The 16,752-nt window shown below is 44.1% G+C and overlaps 1 protein-coding gene across 1 annotated transcript in view; it reads left to right on the top strand.

Annotated features, from left to right (window-relative positions):
* The window catches only part of LOC309532935 (uncharacterized protein), a 317,735-nt gene that overhangs the window by 248,480 nt on the left and 52,503 nt on the right, over nucleotides 1-16,752 (top strand). The window lies entirely within an intron of this gene.

Below are 16,752 nucleotides of genomic sequence, written 5' to 3'. Positions count from 1 at the left end.
AAGCACTTGCAAGTACAAAACAAACACATTAAGGAAATTGTGTCAACGTCCGAGCCTGTTTTGGTTCCTGGTTCCCTGATTTGTAAGCGTCACCTTCAACGGGTTGACTGGATCAGCGGATATTGTCCAGTCCTGCGGAGCTTTCTTGACTCTGTGATAGTGAGTCCACCCGTGCTCTCTGGTCCTTACTGCCGATTCCGTGCTAAGCAGCACTTGAAATGGACCTTCCCAAGCAGGGTGAAGCTTCTCTGCTTTCCACGCTTTTATCAGGACCCGGTCACCAGGCTGAAATGAGTGCTGATGCTCCAACAATGGAGGACGCTGAACTAGTACTCCACGCCTATGGAGAGATAACAAAGACTGGGAGAGTGACTGCAAATATTTCCTTAAAAACAGATCCTTAAATTCTACCAGAGGTTGACCCAGCTGGGCCAGATATGGTCTTCCCATCATTAGTTCAAAAGGGGAACCCCCCCCCAGATCTTTTCTGGGGGCTATACACATTTTTAGCAATGCCAGGGGAAGGTTCTTTGTCCAGGGTAGCCCATTTTCCAAATATAATTTAGTCAAATGTTTCTTAATTTCAGCATTCGCCCTTTCTACCTTTCCACTGCTTTCAGGGTGCCAAGGGGTGTGGAGGTCCCATTTGATCCCCAAGGTTGTCATTACTTCTTGCAACACCCTCTGGGTGAAGTGGGTACCCCTATCTGAATCTATTGCCTCAACTACACCGAATCGGGGGACTATGTGTTCCAATATGGCTTTGGTGACTACCTGGGCTGTCGCCTTCCTACTTGGGAAGGCTTCCACCCATCCGGTGAGATGGTCTTTGAGCACCAACAGATATTTTTGCCCCCCCCTTTTTCCGGGAGTTCCGTAAAGTCTATTTGTCTACCTTTTGGAAGGGCCACACTGCGAGCGGCCTTCCCCCTTTCTCAGTTTTCTTGGCTCTAGTCTTGTTTACCTTTTGACATATTAAACACTTCCAAGCTATGGAATGTGCCATAGGCCACATGTCCTTATTCCAATATAAGGATTTTACCATATTGACCATAGCCTCGGTCCCAAAATGCCCGCTTTCATGTACCTTTTCTAAAACTCCCATCATTAGGGTTTTTGGTAATACTACTTGCCCTTCCGGGGTTTTCCATTCATTATCTATCTTCTCCCATCCCTCCTCAGTCACATACTCAGCCTCCTGGGGGGCAAAAACCAGACTTTCTGTATCAGCCCTTGTCAAAACGGGTACCTTCAGGGTGTATTGGTGAACTATCATATCATTTGGAATCCCTCTAGCTGCCTCTTTGGCCCTGAGATCAGCCCACCTGTTCCCCACCTCTTCAGGACTTGTTCCCTTAGTATGGGCTGAAACATGTACCACCGCAACCTTTTCAGGTCCGGTAAGGGCATCCAATAATCTTTCTAACAGTGCCATATGTTCTATCTGTTTCCCATCTGCCTTAACATACCCTCGGTCTCGCCACGCTCCACCAAAGGCGTGGACCACGCCCCATGCGTATCGGGAGTCTGTCCATATCGTTACCTCCAACCCTTTTCCCAACTCGAGGGCCAGTGTTAGGGCCATGATTTCACATTTCTGAGCTGACCACGTTGCCGGCAAAGCCCCGCTTTCGAGAATCTCCCCATCTTCTTTAACGACAGCATACCCTGATTTCCTCCTCCCTTCTTCTACATAACTTGAACCATCAGTGTACCATCTTTCCCCTGTTGCCAACGGCGTTTCTAATAAATCTTCCCGGACCTTTGACATCAACTGTATGGTGCCCATACAGTCATGTTCATCCGGCTCCCACTCTCTCCTTTCCCCAATCAAGAATTCAGCTGGGTTTAGATTTCGATCAGTTCCCAGAGTGATATTGGGGCTTGTTCTCAAAATAGTTTCATATTTTACCAGACGCCCATCGGTCATCCAGGTAGAGGCCGCCCCTGTCATTACTGTGGATATCTGATGGGGGCTATCTATGAACTATCAAGGCCCCACCGAACGTCAATTTTCTACTCTCAACCACTAGCATAGCCGCGGCAGCCACCGCCTGAATACACGTGGGCCATGCCTTTACTACAGGTTCCAAAGTCTTACTGAGATAGGCAACAGGCTGATACCGCCCCCCTCTCTTCTGGGCCAATACCCCCACAGCAGTCTGAGAACTGATCGTCACATACAGATGGAATGGTTGTTGTAGGTTAGGCAATGCCAGAACTGGAGCTCCGGCCAATACCTTTTTTATTATTATTATTATTCCCTCCCATCTTGCCTCATCCTCTTTGTCCCAGGCCACCTTTCCGTCTCCTACAAGTTTTTGATTCAAAAATTGGACCATCTTTGCATATTGGTCAATCCACAGCCTTACCATATCCCAATAATCCCAACATCCTCCTCACGTCTGTCTTATTTCTTGGGGGTTGTAATTCTAAAATCCCTTTCACTCTTTCAGGGTCTAATTTCCTTGTTCCCCCCTCTAACAGGTGTCCCAGATACTTTACCCTTCTCTGAACGAATTGCAATTTTTCTTTACACACTTTTACTCCCAGTTCTCCCAACCAGTTGACATGGTAGGTTCTAGCAACCCCTGCTCCAACAATCCATCCACTACTGGTTGCAATCCCACCCGCCCCTTACGTGTCATGGGGTATTGAGGGGTCCAGGACTGGGTGATCCCTGGTTTCACTGTGATTTTAATGGGGACTATATCTAATCTTCCTACCGTCTTGCCGTCTGCCCAAACTGTTGGGTCTATTTGTCCCTCGTCTTCCTCCTTTAAGAGGTACATGGGGATTCCCTGGTCTAAGTCTACTAACTGAAAACCCAGTCCTATCATCAAATCCCTTCCCAATAAATTCATTCCTGATTCTGGTATAAACAGCAGTGATCCCTCCACTACCCGGTCACCTCTCATTATTACAGTTTCTTCCAACTGTACAACTTCTTTTGCCGCACCGCTCACTCCCACCACTTTCAGATTTGAGGTTGTTTTTCCTACCCCGGGGATAGGTATACAAACCGATGACCGCGTAGCTCCAGAGTCTACCAAAAAGATCAGTGATTTTTTTTAAGGGGCCCTACGCATAAATTCACCAGTGGCTCATTCCGGGCCTCTACGGTTGAGCCAGAGATTCCCTATTCATATAAACTAAACAATTCTTCAATCCCTGTCTCCTCATTTGTCCTGTTTTGTCCTTGGGGCTGACTTCCCCTCTCTGCATTGGCCCGTTCCTGCACTTGAGCTCTTGGACTTCGACACCTCTGTGCGAAGTGACCCGGTTTGTTGCATCTATAGCAAATGATTCCGGGGGTCTGGGGGTAATTTCCTCGTCCCCTTCCGGGCTCATTTTCCCTCTTAGCTGCTCTGATAATTGAGCAAAATTATACAAGCGTGGTGGGATTTTACTTACCAGCACACAACACATAAAATCTTCTACAAAGATGAAGTATACTACTTCATAAAACTTCATTTTTGTTGTAATTAAACAAATTGTATTTAAGTTTGGCTTGTGCTGCCAAAGCAATCAATAGCATTCATTTTATTTATTTTGCAGCAGGCTGCACTTTTATCTGCAGGTGTCAGACTCAGTGTTTACCTTTAGTCAAGACTACAATGTTCTTGACTTGTGTGCTTTTCTGAATAAAATTTAGGGCGGAAAATAACAGGCTTCTGTACAGTTGGAAGCATTTAACGCCTGACAAATACCACAAGGGAGGAAAAATAATAGCACATGCAAATTATATATTGCTTCTTTGACCCATAAAATGCTCTGTTTAAGATAATGAGCCACAACCTTGCCTGCACTATAATTCCAGAGTCTTCTACAGGGTATCGTCAACACACAAAACACACACCACCTCATGGAAGAAATCCCTCACACCTTGAGCCTAAGAGAAGGCGGCTTTTCAGGCTACCAGAACTGTATCCAAACACTTCTCCCACTTAAGATTCCCCCCCCCCCCAAGATGCTACAATAAATCACAACTTTAGCTTACACTTTTCAAAAGCATCTTCCAACACGCCACTTGTCCCCAGGTGGTCTTAAATACCTAACAAGTAGAAATGGAGCACAGGTTCTTTTTCTTTTTCTTTTTCTTTTTCCTCAAGAGCCACAACTGCAAAGGATTATAATTCATTACTATTTGCCAGTCTCGTGCAAGGTGTGTGTGTGTGGGGGGGCTAGTCAGGCTGCTCCTCCATCCTTGTGCTTTAGTGAAAATAATAGTGCAACAAGTCATTATTTACTTAAAGGGCTGCAACTTTTCATTTTCTCTAAGGCTAAAAAAAAAACTTTTAGCTAAGCATTTTCTATGTAACAAAGGTAGCTGAATTAAAACAATGCCTTTCGCTCTCAGGCCAACTGACCTTGGCAATAGCACATTTAGTTTGTTGCAAACTCTCTTCTGGGAACAGAGCCAGGGAACAAGAGAAACATTTCTATGTAAACCTATGAAGGGGGAGAGGGGAAAAGGGGGTTTTGAAACAGGATAAAAACCTGCTTGTAAAATGTTTTCAGCGGCCTGTTTTGTGAATCCATCACACAGGTGCCTCTGCCTCCCCCCCAATCTGCCCCCTTCCGGCTTCCAATTATACGTCCCGTCTGGCCCTATGGGGTACTTTGGCCAAACCACCCTGCAGAAATTAATCATAATGACCTTTGACAGGCTGACAGTATATTGCCTTAAATACTCCTCATTCCACTGCACAATACCTGTCCCAATAGACTATTGGGATCTATGGGATTATTTCCATTGGATTCCTTCTGCCTCTTACTTTGATTTTTGCCCATTATTCACAATGTCTCCAAATTCACGTTCTCTCACAATCGCACGGAATCGCCTGGCCGCTTCCCTCGCGGGAGAGACGGAACCGCAAGCTAATCCTCCTGTCAGGGCCGAACCCTGATCCACACTCACGCGTCCGTTTGGAGCCTCTCTTTCACTCAAGAGACGATTCTCTCGCCCCCTTTCCCTTTTAATACCTCTCCCTCGTCTACTCACCCAATACAGTCCAGCGCCGCTTCTCACGACTAGTGAACAGGTCAGGAGACGAATCTCTCACCCCCTTCCCGTCCCTTTTTATTTCTCTTTCTCGTCTACTCACCCAATACAGTCCAGCGTCACTTCTCGTGACTAGTGAACAGGCGGGCGTCCCCGCTGGGTTCTCGCGGTCCCCGACCGCCAAAAAGAGCTCAATACTTTCCTCCCATATATTGAGTCCTGTCTCTAGCCCTTGTGCGCCGTCCCGGGCGGGACTCGGTCCGAGTCACTCCGCAATAACGGAGGGGCGCCTACCCGGGGTCCGAATTTCGCTCAGGCAGCGCGTCAAAGGCCCCACGTTCGGGCGCCAAGAATTGTTAGAAGTTATTCGTGGAGACAAATAGACTGAGGACTTCAATATATAAGGATAACCCTTTTATTGTTCGCGTTTGCAAAGGCGGACTCTCCGTACCCGTGGATACGAAGAGCCCTGATCAGGCATAGACACAGTGTTTTTATTATCCCTACAGCTGCCGCCCCTCTTTAGGAGGCTTGGCTTACATTCTACCTATCAGAGTTCAAGACATCTCTAAGACATTGTTCAATCTACACTAGCCGTTTAACTGTTACTAAATATAGGTATACGCATTCCACCCCTGCCGTTATCTTGCAGACATGGCGTTTAGACTCATAAAAGACAAAGACTCTTTCTCCTGAGTTTGAGACACTCTCCGTACCAATCTCTCCTCTGTCTCACAGTGTGCATGCAATTTAGCTGCTGGATGTCTCCTGAGAGCAGCTGCTGTTGATGTACCTGGAACTAGAAGTTCAGTGCCATCAGTTAAACAGATATAAATGATGTTTATCGCACGGCACATGTTCCTTAGCTTACCAATGCTATCTTTGCTATCTCATCAGTCATCTGACCAATGCTGGGTAAATTCCAATCTGCTACATTTTAAGCTTTGCTTATCAATGCTTTAATTTTTCCATCTCACGGCAGTTCATCTCTCATCTTGTAAAATTCTTCTCTACGCACCTGCTGTCTAAAATTCCATTTCATGCCTCTGATTAAGTCCATAAAAGCTTATTTTTTTTCAAAATTTTTTTTATTGGTTTTTCACAGTTTTTATGAACACAAACATTACACAATGCAAACAAACAAACAAACACATAAACAAACATGTATAATTTCGAAACCTTTTTTCTTAAACCTTACTTCACCGACTTCCCCATACCTCCCCTTTCTGCAGCCCAATTTCCAAATTTATTTCAGCAAATCCTACCCCTTAATTTTATCAAATTTTCCCTTATTCTTTTCTTTTACTTAATCTTTTACAGCTGTAATCCCCTATTTTCCAAAACTTCAACATTTTAGCATTCCTTAATTTTACAATGTTTCTTAAGATAAATTTTAAATTTCTTCCAGTCTTCCTCCGCCGTCTCTTTCCCCTGGCCGCGGATTCTGCCAGTCATTTCAGCCAATCCCATGTAGTCTATCACCTTCATCTGCCATTCTTCCAGGGTGGGTAGATCCTGTGTCTTCCAATACTTTGCAATGAGTATTCTTGGCGCTGTTGTAGCATACATAAAAAAATTCTGTCTTTCTTTGACACCAATTGGCCGACAATGCCCAAGAGAAAGGCCTCTGGTTTCTTAGGGAAAGTACATTTAAGTACCTTTTTCATTTCATTATATATCATTTCCCAGAAAGCCTTAATCTTCGGGCACGTCCATCAAAGGTGGTAAAAGGTACCTTCAGTTTCTTTACATTTCCAACACTTATTGTCAGGCAAATGGTAGATTTTGGCTAGCTTGACTGGGGTCATGTACCACCAATAGATCATTTTCATAATATTTTCCTTTAAGGCATTACATGCCGTAAATTTTATACCGGTGGTCCACCTGATTAAGTCCATAAAAGCTTAGGTCATGATACATTTATTAGTCTTTAGGGTCCCACAAGACCCTCGTTGTTTTTACTGGAACAAGAGAGAGTCATAGCTTCAGTGATAACTGGGAAACTTGTGGGAATGTTCAGGGATGCAGGAGAGGATATATTGTCTGATTATATCCTTATCCAACTTGTGTTAACAAGTTCCCCAATTTCAGCAGAGTAATACATTCCCCTTTATTTTAAGTTTGCAACGGCAGCGTTTGCTCAGGCTCGCTAAAGCCTCTATAATAACTATACTGGTAATTTCCCCTTATTCCCTCATAAAATAGAAGAGACGACACAGTCTTTTACAAAAGTATAAAAAGAGTTTACTCACATTCTGTTCACAATCAGATCCCAGAAGGCAGACTTAAGCTTAAGAGTGTCATCTGACCTGTACTGGAAGTACAGGGGTGGAGTTTTCTCTCTACTGTTGGAGACTGGAGAGTGCAGACACGTTTCTCTGTACTGCTGGAATGACAGAAATAAAGACATGTAAATAGATTTCTGTCTGTCTCTTTTCCCCTCCCTGAGGGAAGCAGGGAGGAGGGAGGAGAGGTTTGTCCCTCTCACGCTGAGTGGGATCGCCGATAGTGACCTTGCCTGTATCCTGCCGGGAGACGCAGATGGGGAGGTCAACCAGGATCTCAAGCCGAATGCCTGGAGTGTGGCCACTTACCTCTGATTGCAGCCTGAGAATCCAACAGACAGTCCCTTTGTCCTCTCTTGGCTGATAGCCAAGAGAGCATCTTTCATTCAGTAGATGTTGCTTCTTCGATGCATGTGGTGAAAGAGAGAGAGATGGCTGCCCTGCCCTGTGCTTTTGTCATTACCTGCACAGGTGAGGCCACGCCCACCTCTAGTCACATGCAGAAGAAGTCTGTCCCAGCCCAGAAGGAAACAGGAAGTTTACCTGCTGGCTGGACAAACATCCCTCCCCATGTGCAAACATGTTCACTCTAGGAATGTTGTACTGGACTGCTCTTGTGTTTCACATCCCACAAAACTCAGTCCGCAGACAGGGAGCGGGGACTTTGTAGTCTAATATTTTCTTATGTGACTACAATTGTCACCCTGTTCTTGGTCCCTGCCTGACAAGACCTGGAATTCTCTTAGCCAAACACCCACACCATTCATTTAAAACACAACCCAAAGAACCGCGGGAACTACAGTTTGTTAATGGCGCTGGGAATTATAGCACTGTGAGGGGGGAGCAACAGTTTCCAGGATGCTTTGGAAGAAGAGCTGTGCTTTTTGATGCACACCCTGAATGGATGGTGTAAATGTACACCAACTGATTCAAATTACAGGAAAGGTGATGCGAAATGCATATTAAGGAGAACTTTCTGACAGTAAGAGCTGTTTGCCAGTGGAATGGACCTTCTTTTGAGGTTTTTAAGCAGAGGTTGGATGGCAATCTGTCAGGGATGCTTTAGCTGAGATTCTGGCATCGCAGGGACTTGGACCAGATGGCTCCCTTTCAACTCCACAATTCTGTGACTCTATAATAATAATATAATAATAATTTATCATTTATACCCTGCCCATCTGGCTGGGCTTCCCCAGCCACTCTGGGAGGCTTCCAACAGAATTTTAAAATAAAATAGTCTATTAAACATTAAAAGCTTCCCTAAACAGGACTGCCTTCAGATGTCTTCTAAAAGTCTGGTAGTTGTTCTCTTTGACATCTGGTGGGAGGGCGTTCCACAGGGAGGGTGCCACCACCGAGAAGGCCCTCCGCCTGGTTCCCTGTAACTTGGCTTCTCGCAGTGAGGGAACTGCCAGAAGGCCCTTGGTGCTGGACCTCAGTGTCCGGGCTGAACGATGGGGGTGGAGACGCTCCTTCAGGTATACAGGACTGTACTTAGTATTTTCTCACACCTAGTCATATTTTCAACGCAGGCAACCGCATTGTGATTCACTGCCTGCTATTTTAGTTTCAATCCATTTCCAGATCCTTTCTGTGAGGATGACAAAGTTTCATTTCCGAGAAGTCAGCTATGCTGTTTTATATAGTAATTATTTGTATGGTTTTAATAGATTGCGTGTATAGAGAGAGAGAGAGAAAGAGAGAGAAAAGAGAGAGAGAGAGAGAGAGAGAGAGAGAGAGAGAGAGAGTTTTAATGCTATGGATGTTTACTTGTTTTCCCCAGTGTTTCTAGATGTTCTTATTTTTTATCTGGAAGATGCCTTGAGTTCCTGTCAGGGAAAAAAGTGGGTTATAAATAAATATCTAATAAAAATAAATATGAGAAAGCTCAGCCTGGGCAGCAGCAGCAGCATCTGGAGAGTTCTCAAAGAAGACCCCACACAGAGCACATTATAGTCACCCAAAGGGATCCCAGGGATGTTTCTGTAGCATCAACTTTTGGGGCAAAATCGGTATTTTGAGCAGAAGGTCAAATTGCATCTACATCTCTGAGTGATTTGCACTAGATTGGCAAGGTTTTATTGACCCCCAATAAGAGCAAAAATGAAATGATTCAATTCTCCTAAATCATGGGTAGGCAAACTAAAGGGGGCCGAATCCGGCCCAATTGCCTTCTCAGTCTGGCCCATGGATGGTCCGGGAATCAGTATGTTTTTACATAAGTAGAATGTGTGCTTTTATTTAAAATGCATCTCTGGGTTATTTGTGGGGCATAGGAATTCGTTCATTCCCGCCCCCCCCCCTAATATAGTCCAGCCCCACACAAGGTCTGAGGGACAGCGGACTGGCCCCCTGCTGAAAAAGTTTGCTGACCCCTGGCCTAAATTATACTGCTAAAACAACAAAAGCTCACGTAAATGAAAGTGGATTCTGTGTGTGGCACTCAAGAGAAATTCCTGGGATCAGGATTCGTAAGTTCTAAGTGTGTGTATTTTGTACACGGTGGAACTCAGACTTCTATTAAAAAACCAAGCAGATCCCTAGAGACCAACTAAGTTTGTTAAGGTCTCTAAGGTGCTACTGGACAATTTTTTATTTCTTTTTATATTTCGACTGCGTCAGACCAACATGGCTACCTACCTGCAAGTAGATCCCGTAAGTCTGAGGTCTGCCCACCCCTAGAAGAACCAAATGTCTAGAAAAATTATCCCATCATGTCTTGTCCATATGCCTTTTTAATAGCAGCTTGAAATGCAGAAATCAGGTGGATGTTTTCAAGGCACAGAGACAATATCTGGTAATGTCTGCAGCTGGAGATGCTGTCTGAGACGCAGGAGCAGAGCCTGGTAAGAAACATTGCTAGAAACATGAAACCTGTGCTGCTGTTAGAAGCAGTGCGACTCATGCAACACGTTGGCGATTAATATACAGAACAATAATTATACATACTTTATCAACCTTCTGAGAAAAATGCAAAACATTAAACAAAGCCACAAAGAGTTGTGAACTACCCAGCCTAAAATGAAATTACAATGTCTGGTTTCAATAGATTTTTTAAATGCTTAACTCAGTCTTTTAGATAAGTTCATGAAGATACCAACAAAAGCTAAGTTCGGTGTTATTCACAATGCCGAGAGATGCTAGTAGAATTGTAGATAGATGTTAATAAGTTGTAGACAATGAAGTTGTAGACGACAGGGTGCCGGCGTTTTGCACCTGTTTTGCCCTGGCAGTCCAAGTAATCAAGAGACCGCTCTTTGTCCCCAATGGGGCCCTTTAACTGGGGCTTGCAGGTAGCACACTCCCAAGATAGTTTTCCGGGCTTCTTCAGTGGTCTAATCTCAAAGTCTTGATACATATATTGATATTCAGTCTTATTGAGAATACTCTTTCTTGGCTTAAGCTTAAGAGACTGATTTGCTTAGCTAAGAAACATTGACAGTGCGAGATCTTGTAGTTCAGTCCTGAAATGGCTGTGGCCTGAATTTGGGCTGCTGAATCTTCAGTGAGCTAATGTGTGCCCTTAGCGGAAAATATTTGAGGAAGATAAGTGATCTGGCAGCGTGGCAAACGACTTCTTGCGATGACACCCACTCTGAAATGCTCTATGGAAAGAGTCAGGTAGACAGTATCCTTTATCAGGGGCAGAAATCTCAACTGAGTTTGCAGATGTTCTCTAGACACTCAGCCCTGTTAGTTTCTGCTCTCTTCACTGTGCAGCGAAGTGCTTGTCACGAGACAATGTTTACATTCCACAGTCAGAGCACTGTTGGGTTTTCCCACGGGAATGGGAAGCTGGATGTGACGTTACACTGGTTTCCTGTTTTTCACTCTGTTCTCTCCGTGTTCGTTAGTCCGAGGAGAAGGACGGGGTTGCTTCTCTGCTCCCGCAGAGGCAAGATGCATGTTTGTAATTTCTCTACAATGAACTGTAAATAAAGCAACTTAAAGCATGTGGCACGTACTATTCATCATTCCGTTGTGCAAAAGGACTCTGCTATATCAACATTTTGGTTCCGGGCCCAGAAAGACGTAAATCAAACTGAAGAATGCCGGCAGAGGAACAGAGGAACGGATCGGCGTTATCTGCTCTGCGCGTCAAGTTTGATTGATGAAGGTATGTGCTCATGCTCCCGGAGCAGCCTGCCAGCTCCTTGTTTATGCTTTATGGCTGGACTTTGAACTTTTAAAGCCGTTTTGCCGCGTAACAGGCAAAGGCTCCAACAGGCACAAGCTCACAGGCTTGGATGGCTGGGAAAACGAAAGTACTTTTAAAAGTGCTTTTGGCTAAAGCTGCAGGACTGTGACGCAGCTCGTTTTAAGCAGCAGAAATGGCAAACGCAAAGCTGGTTGATGCTTTTGGGATTCCTAAGCTCAATAAGAATAATTACACGGAGTGGGTGCTATATGCAGAGGCAATTCTGCGGAAAGAAGGTCTGTTTAATGTTATTACAGACAACCCCCCAGCTCCAATTACAGCTGATTGGAATGCTAAGGATTCCAAAGCAAGGGGAACACTTACGTTGATAGTATCCCCAGAAGAGCTCTGTCTGTTGCGTGGAAAGACCACAGCCAAAGAAATTTGGAACTCTTTAAGAGAAGCTCACTTGAGGACAGAAGCTGGTTCCTCAATGTACTACTATGCCAAGCTGCATGATATGGCTCTTGCTGAAGGTGGAGATGTGCGTAAACACCTGATGGAGATGCAAAATCTGAGACATGAGCTGCAACAGAGAGGACTCAACTTTCCAGAGGCTGTGTATTCCTTCATGATACTACATTCTTTGGGTCCAAGTTGGGAGTCCGTTGCCACTCAGATTGCTGTTCAACCAACTGCTCAGCTCACAGTAGCCTTTGTTACTGCCGTGATCCAGAATGAAGCAGATCGCCGGGGTGCTAGCTGCATGGGAAAGGGGGAGTCTTCACAGACGTCATCCCAGAGTGCAGTGGAACCACCAGAGGGCGCCAAAGCTTTGAAGGCAGTGAAATGCTACTCGTGTGGACGTCTAGGCCATATGAAGAGGGAATGCAAATATCCCAGGGCCAAGACAGAGCAGCGCAGCGGAAGTTCAGCGCGTGGAAAAGGCCAAAGCAAAGGCAAAGGTCCGGTCTCCAGGACAACGCAGCACAAGGCAATGGTCTCACGCTTCACTCCAAAGGTCGCAAAGGTCCAGAAGACGTCTAGATCTTTCTTCGTTGTTGATTCAGCAGCTACACACCACATGTGCAACGATAAGAGACTGTTCGTGTCTTTTACACCGCAGGAAGGTGCGATTCACCAGGCGGATGACCACACGATCCCCAGTCAAGGCTACGGAACTGTTGTTCTTCACAGTTTGGACTTAGAGATACATGATGTACTGTACGTTCCAGATGCCACACACAATCTTCTCAGTGTGATGCAGCTGAATGAACGGAACATTGACGTTTCCTTCAAGAACAAGAAATGCACCATCACAAAGAAAGACGATTATGTTTTGCATGCTGAATGTGTTGATCGTTTGTTTGTTTTGTATTATGATGATGTTGTGCAGAATGATACTTGTTGCATTGCAGGTTCTAACAAAAGTTTGCATGCAGAATGTATTCATGATTTTCACCGAAAATTTGGTCATTTGCATTTTGAGGCAGTATCTAAAATGCCTGCCTTGGTTGAAGGTATGACTATTAAACCCTGCAGGTACCACATGAAGTGCAAGGCATGCGCAGCAAATAAGGTGAAAATGGCTGCGAAAGGTAAGGTGTCTAGTAGGCAAGCTACAGAACCATACCAGATTGTTCATGCTGATTTAGTTGGTCCACTATCGCCCTCTTTAGGTGGCAATAGGTTCTTCATGGTTCTCATTGATGCATTTTCCAGGTATATTTACGTGTACAATCTCAAGCAGAAATCAGAGGCTTTTCCAAGGTTCAAGGAATTCTGTGCTTGGTTGGAAAATGTGCATGGTAAGAAGATAAAAATTCTTTTCACAGATCGCGGGGGAGAATTCACTTCTCAGCAGTTTGAAGCTTTTCTGACTGAGAAAGGAATTCAACACGATTTGTCCAGTCCTCGCTCGCCATGGCAGAATGGGCTTTGCGAAAGGGCAAATCAAACATTGCTTCAAGGGTTAAAGACCTTGTTGCATGATGCCAATCTTCCAGAGAGTTATTGGGCCGAAGCTCTCTCATGTTTTGTTTACAGTTACAATCGCAGATTATCTTCAGCGATTGGTTGTACCCCGTATGAGAAGATGTTTGGTAAGAAACCGTACATCAAACACATGAAAATTTTTGGTTCTGATATGTGGATTCACTCACCACAAAGCTCCAAATTAGGGAAACGTGGATTGCATGGTATCTTTCTAGGTTATCAGAAAGGTTCTTACAGAATAATGATGACTGACTCTAAGACAATTAGGCTCACAAGAAGTGTTGAGTACAATGCCAAGTGGGGGGAGAACGTGGGAATTTTTCAATGTTATCCTGATGACAGTGATGAGACTGAGGATAAGCAACAACAACCCACACCCACTGATGAAGGTTCTGATTCTGAGTCTGAAACTGAATCAGATAAGTCAGAGGATTTCAAGAGTGCGAAAGCCTCTATGCGACCCTCTGAAAGCTCTGATCAGGAATTGGAGGAACCATTGTTCACAATAGGTCAATTTTCTCCTAAGAAGGAAGAGGAAAGTGTTGAAGACCAAAGGCTGATTCGCAGGTCACAAAGAGCCACAAAAGGCAGACCTCCAAAGAGATTTGCTGATGAATATGCTAAGACAGCAGTAGCAGCTGTTAAAAGCTCCAAGAAGGTATTTGAACCTTCAAGTTTCCAAGAAATCCAGGATTTGGATTCAAAGGAAGCTGAGCCATGGTTAAATGCCATGAAGGCTGAGCTTGATTCCTTAGAAAGGAACAAAACTTGGGAGCTAGTTCCAGTAGTTCCAGGAATGAAACTGCTTGGAAGCAAATGGGTCTTCAAAGCGAAGACTGATCAAAATGGCAAGATAGTCAGACACAAAGCCAGATTGGTAGCCAGAGGTTTTGCACAGGTACCAGGTGAAGACTATCACGAGACCTACTCACCCACGGTGAGATATGAGAGCATTAGGCTTATGCTCAAGCTAGCTGCAGAGGAGAATCTTCACATTAGTCACCACGATGTGAATACAGCGTTTTTGTACGGATCTCTAGGTGAATCACTTTATATGCTTCCACCTGATGGCGTACAGGTAAAACAGGGATTTGTTTGTGCTCTGAAGAAGTCCCTTTATGGTCTCAAACAAAGTGCACGGTGTTGGCACACAAAACTCACTGAATCATTGTTTTCTCTAGGTTTTAAGCAAGGGAAAGCTGATCCATGTGTGTTTGTCAAAGAGGAAGGGCAAAAGAAGCTGTATTGTTTGTTTTATGTTGATGATATTTTATTCTTTTGGAAAGATGTCACAATGTACAATAATGCCCTAGCTCAACTGAAAGAGCACTTTGACATGAAAGATCTTGGTGAGGTAAACAACTACCTATCTCTGGAAATAGAGAAAGATCAAAGTGGTAACATTCTAGTACACCAGTCACGGAAAATTGCTGATGTGTTAAGCAAACTGAACCTGATGGATGCTAACCCTGTAGACACACCGATGACAACAGGTTATCAGGTAGAAGACACTGAAGAAGCATTTTCTGACACTACACTGTACAGAAGTGTGCTAGGCAAGTTAAACTTCATTGCCAGATGTTCAAGACCTGACATTGCTGTTAGCTGTAATTTGCTAAGCAGACAAGTTAACAATCCTACTGTTAAGGATTGGAAAGCTCTGAAACGCATAGCACGCTATTTGAAAGGCACTATGCATTACAGACTGAGATTTAACAATCAGAAGTCTGGTGGTCTTGAAATTTTTGCAGATGCAAGTTTTGGAAGTGACACTACAGACAGGAAAAGTACGTCTGGAGTTTGCTACATGTACAATCAGGGTCTATTTGATTGGTCATGTAAGAAGCAAACAACAATTAGCTTAAGTACTTGTGAAGCTGAACTGAATGCACTGTCTTATTCACTTAAGGATTGTGAATGGTTGTTACAATTGTGCAAAGACATGAAAATTCCTGTCAAATGTCCAATCCAGGTTTACCAGGACAACAAAGCATGTTTGGCTTTGCTGAATTCAGAAGGTTGTAAGCAAAGCACAAAGCACTTGCAGTTGAAGGTGCAACATGCTAGGGAACATATTCAGAAGGGACTCGTAACGGTGTCCTATATGCCAGGTAATAAAATTCCTGCTGATGTATTGTCCAAGATTGTATCAAAGGATCAACACTGTACCTATGTACAGAAGTTGGGTTTGTACTGATATTGTACGAACACGCTGTCCAGTGATGTTCACAGAAAGGGGGAGGATGTTAGTTTCTGCTCTCTTCACTGTGCAGCGAAGTGCTTGTCACGAGACAATGTTTACATTCCACAGTCAGAGCACTGTTGGGTTTTCCCACGGGAATGGGAAGCTGGATGTGACGTTACACTGGTTTCCTGTTTTTCACTCTGTTCTCTCCGTGTTCGTTAGTCCGAGGAGAAGGACGGGGTTGCTTCTCTGCTCCCGCAGAGGCAAGATGCATGTTTGTAATTTCTCTACAATGAACTGTAAATAAAGCAACTTAAAGCATGTGGCACGTACTATTCATCATTCCGTTGTGCAAAAGGACTCTGCTATATCAACATGCCCATCACAGATAATTTTGGCTTTCCTTTTACTTTAAATGTCAGGGGGGAGGGAAGGTGAGCTTTGACCATGCTGACTAGATAGATGCTATCAGCTGTCATCTAAGAAAGAAGATCTTTCATGATCTTTTTGAGTTCTTACAAAGCCTCAGATGGAAACAGCTCCTTGCATTTTTGCCTGGGCAAGTTAGATCAATGTCTCACTGATATATAAATAAAGCTAACGAGCAGTTTTGAAGTAACAGAAGATGGGCATTACAGATTTGTTGGCTTCCGGTCCTACTTGGTTGGATATTTCCAGGGGAGTGTTCTTCAGCCCCACAGAGCCTTCAATGTGGGGTTCGATTTTATCCTCATTTAATAAACAACAAACTAATTAACTAACAATAATAAATAATGCATCCAAGACAGCGACTTCTTCGTCTACTTGAGAATCTGGAAATAGAGAATATCTCCAAACTCAGTAATACACAAAAACCAAATGGCTTTTTGAGGACCATATGCCACCAATATTGTAGAAGATTAAGATTATGTAAAGTGTGTGGCCAATGAAGCTGAATGCTGGAAGATTCAGGAGAGATAAAGTCCTTCTACATGCAGCACATAGATAAACTGTGGAACTCCTTCCCGCAGGAGCCAGTGATGGCTACCAACTTGGATGTTTTTAAAAGAGGATTGCACAAATTCATGGAGATGATAATGATCATTTATTTTTGTGCCCCAACAGAATATACAAAAACACAACAGAACACCACACAGCAAAAACT

Source organism: Podarcis vaucheri (assembly GCF_965113315.1).
Source record: "Podarcis vaucheri genome assembly, chromosome: 5".
Classification (NCBI taxonomy): domain Eukaryota; kingdom Metazoa; phylum Chordata; class Lepidosauria; order Squamata; family Lacertidae; genus Podarcis; species Podarcis vaucheri.
The sequence above is the reverse complement of the archived record's forward strand: the minus strand, read 5'-3'. Positions and strand labels throughout refer to the sequence as shown.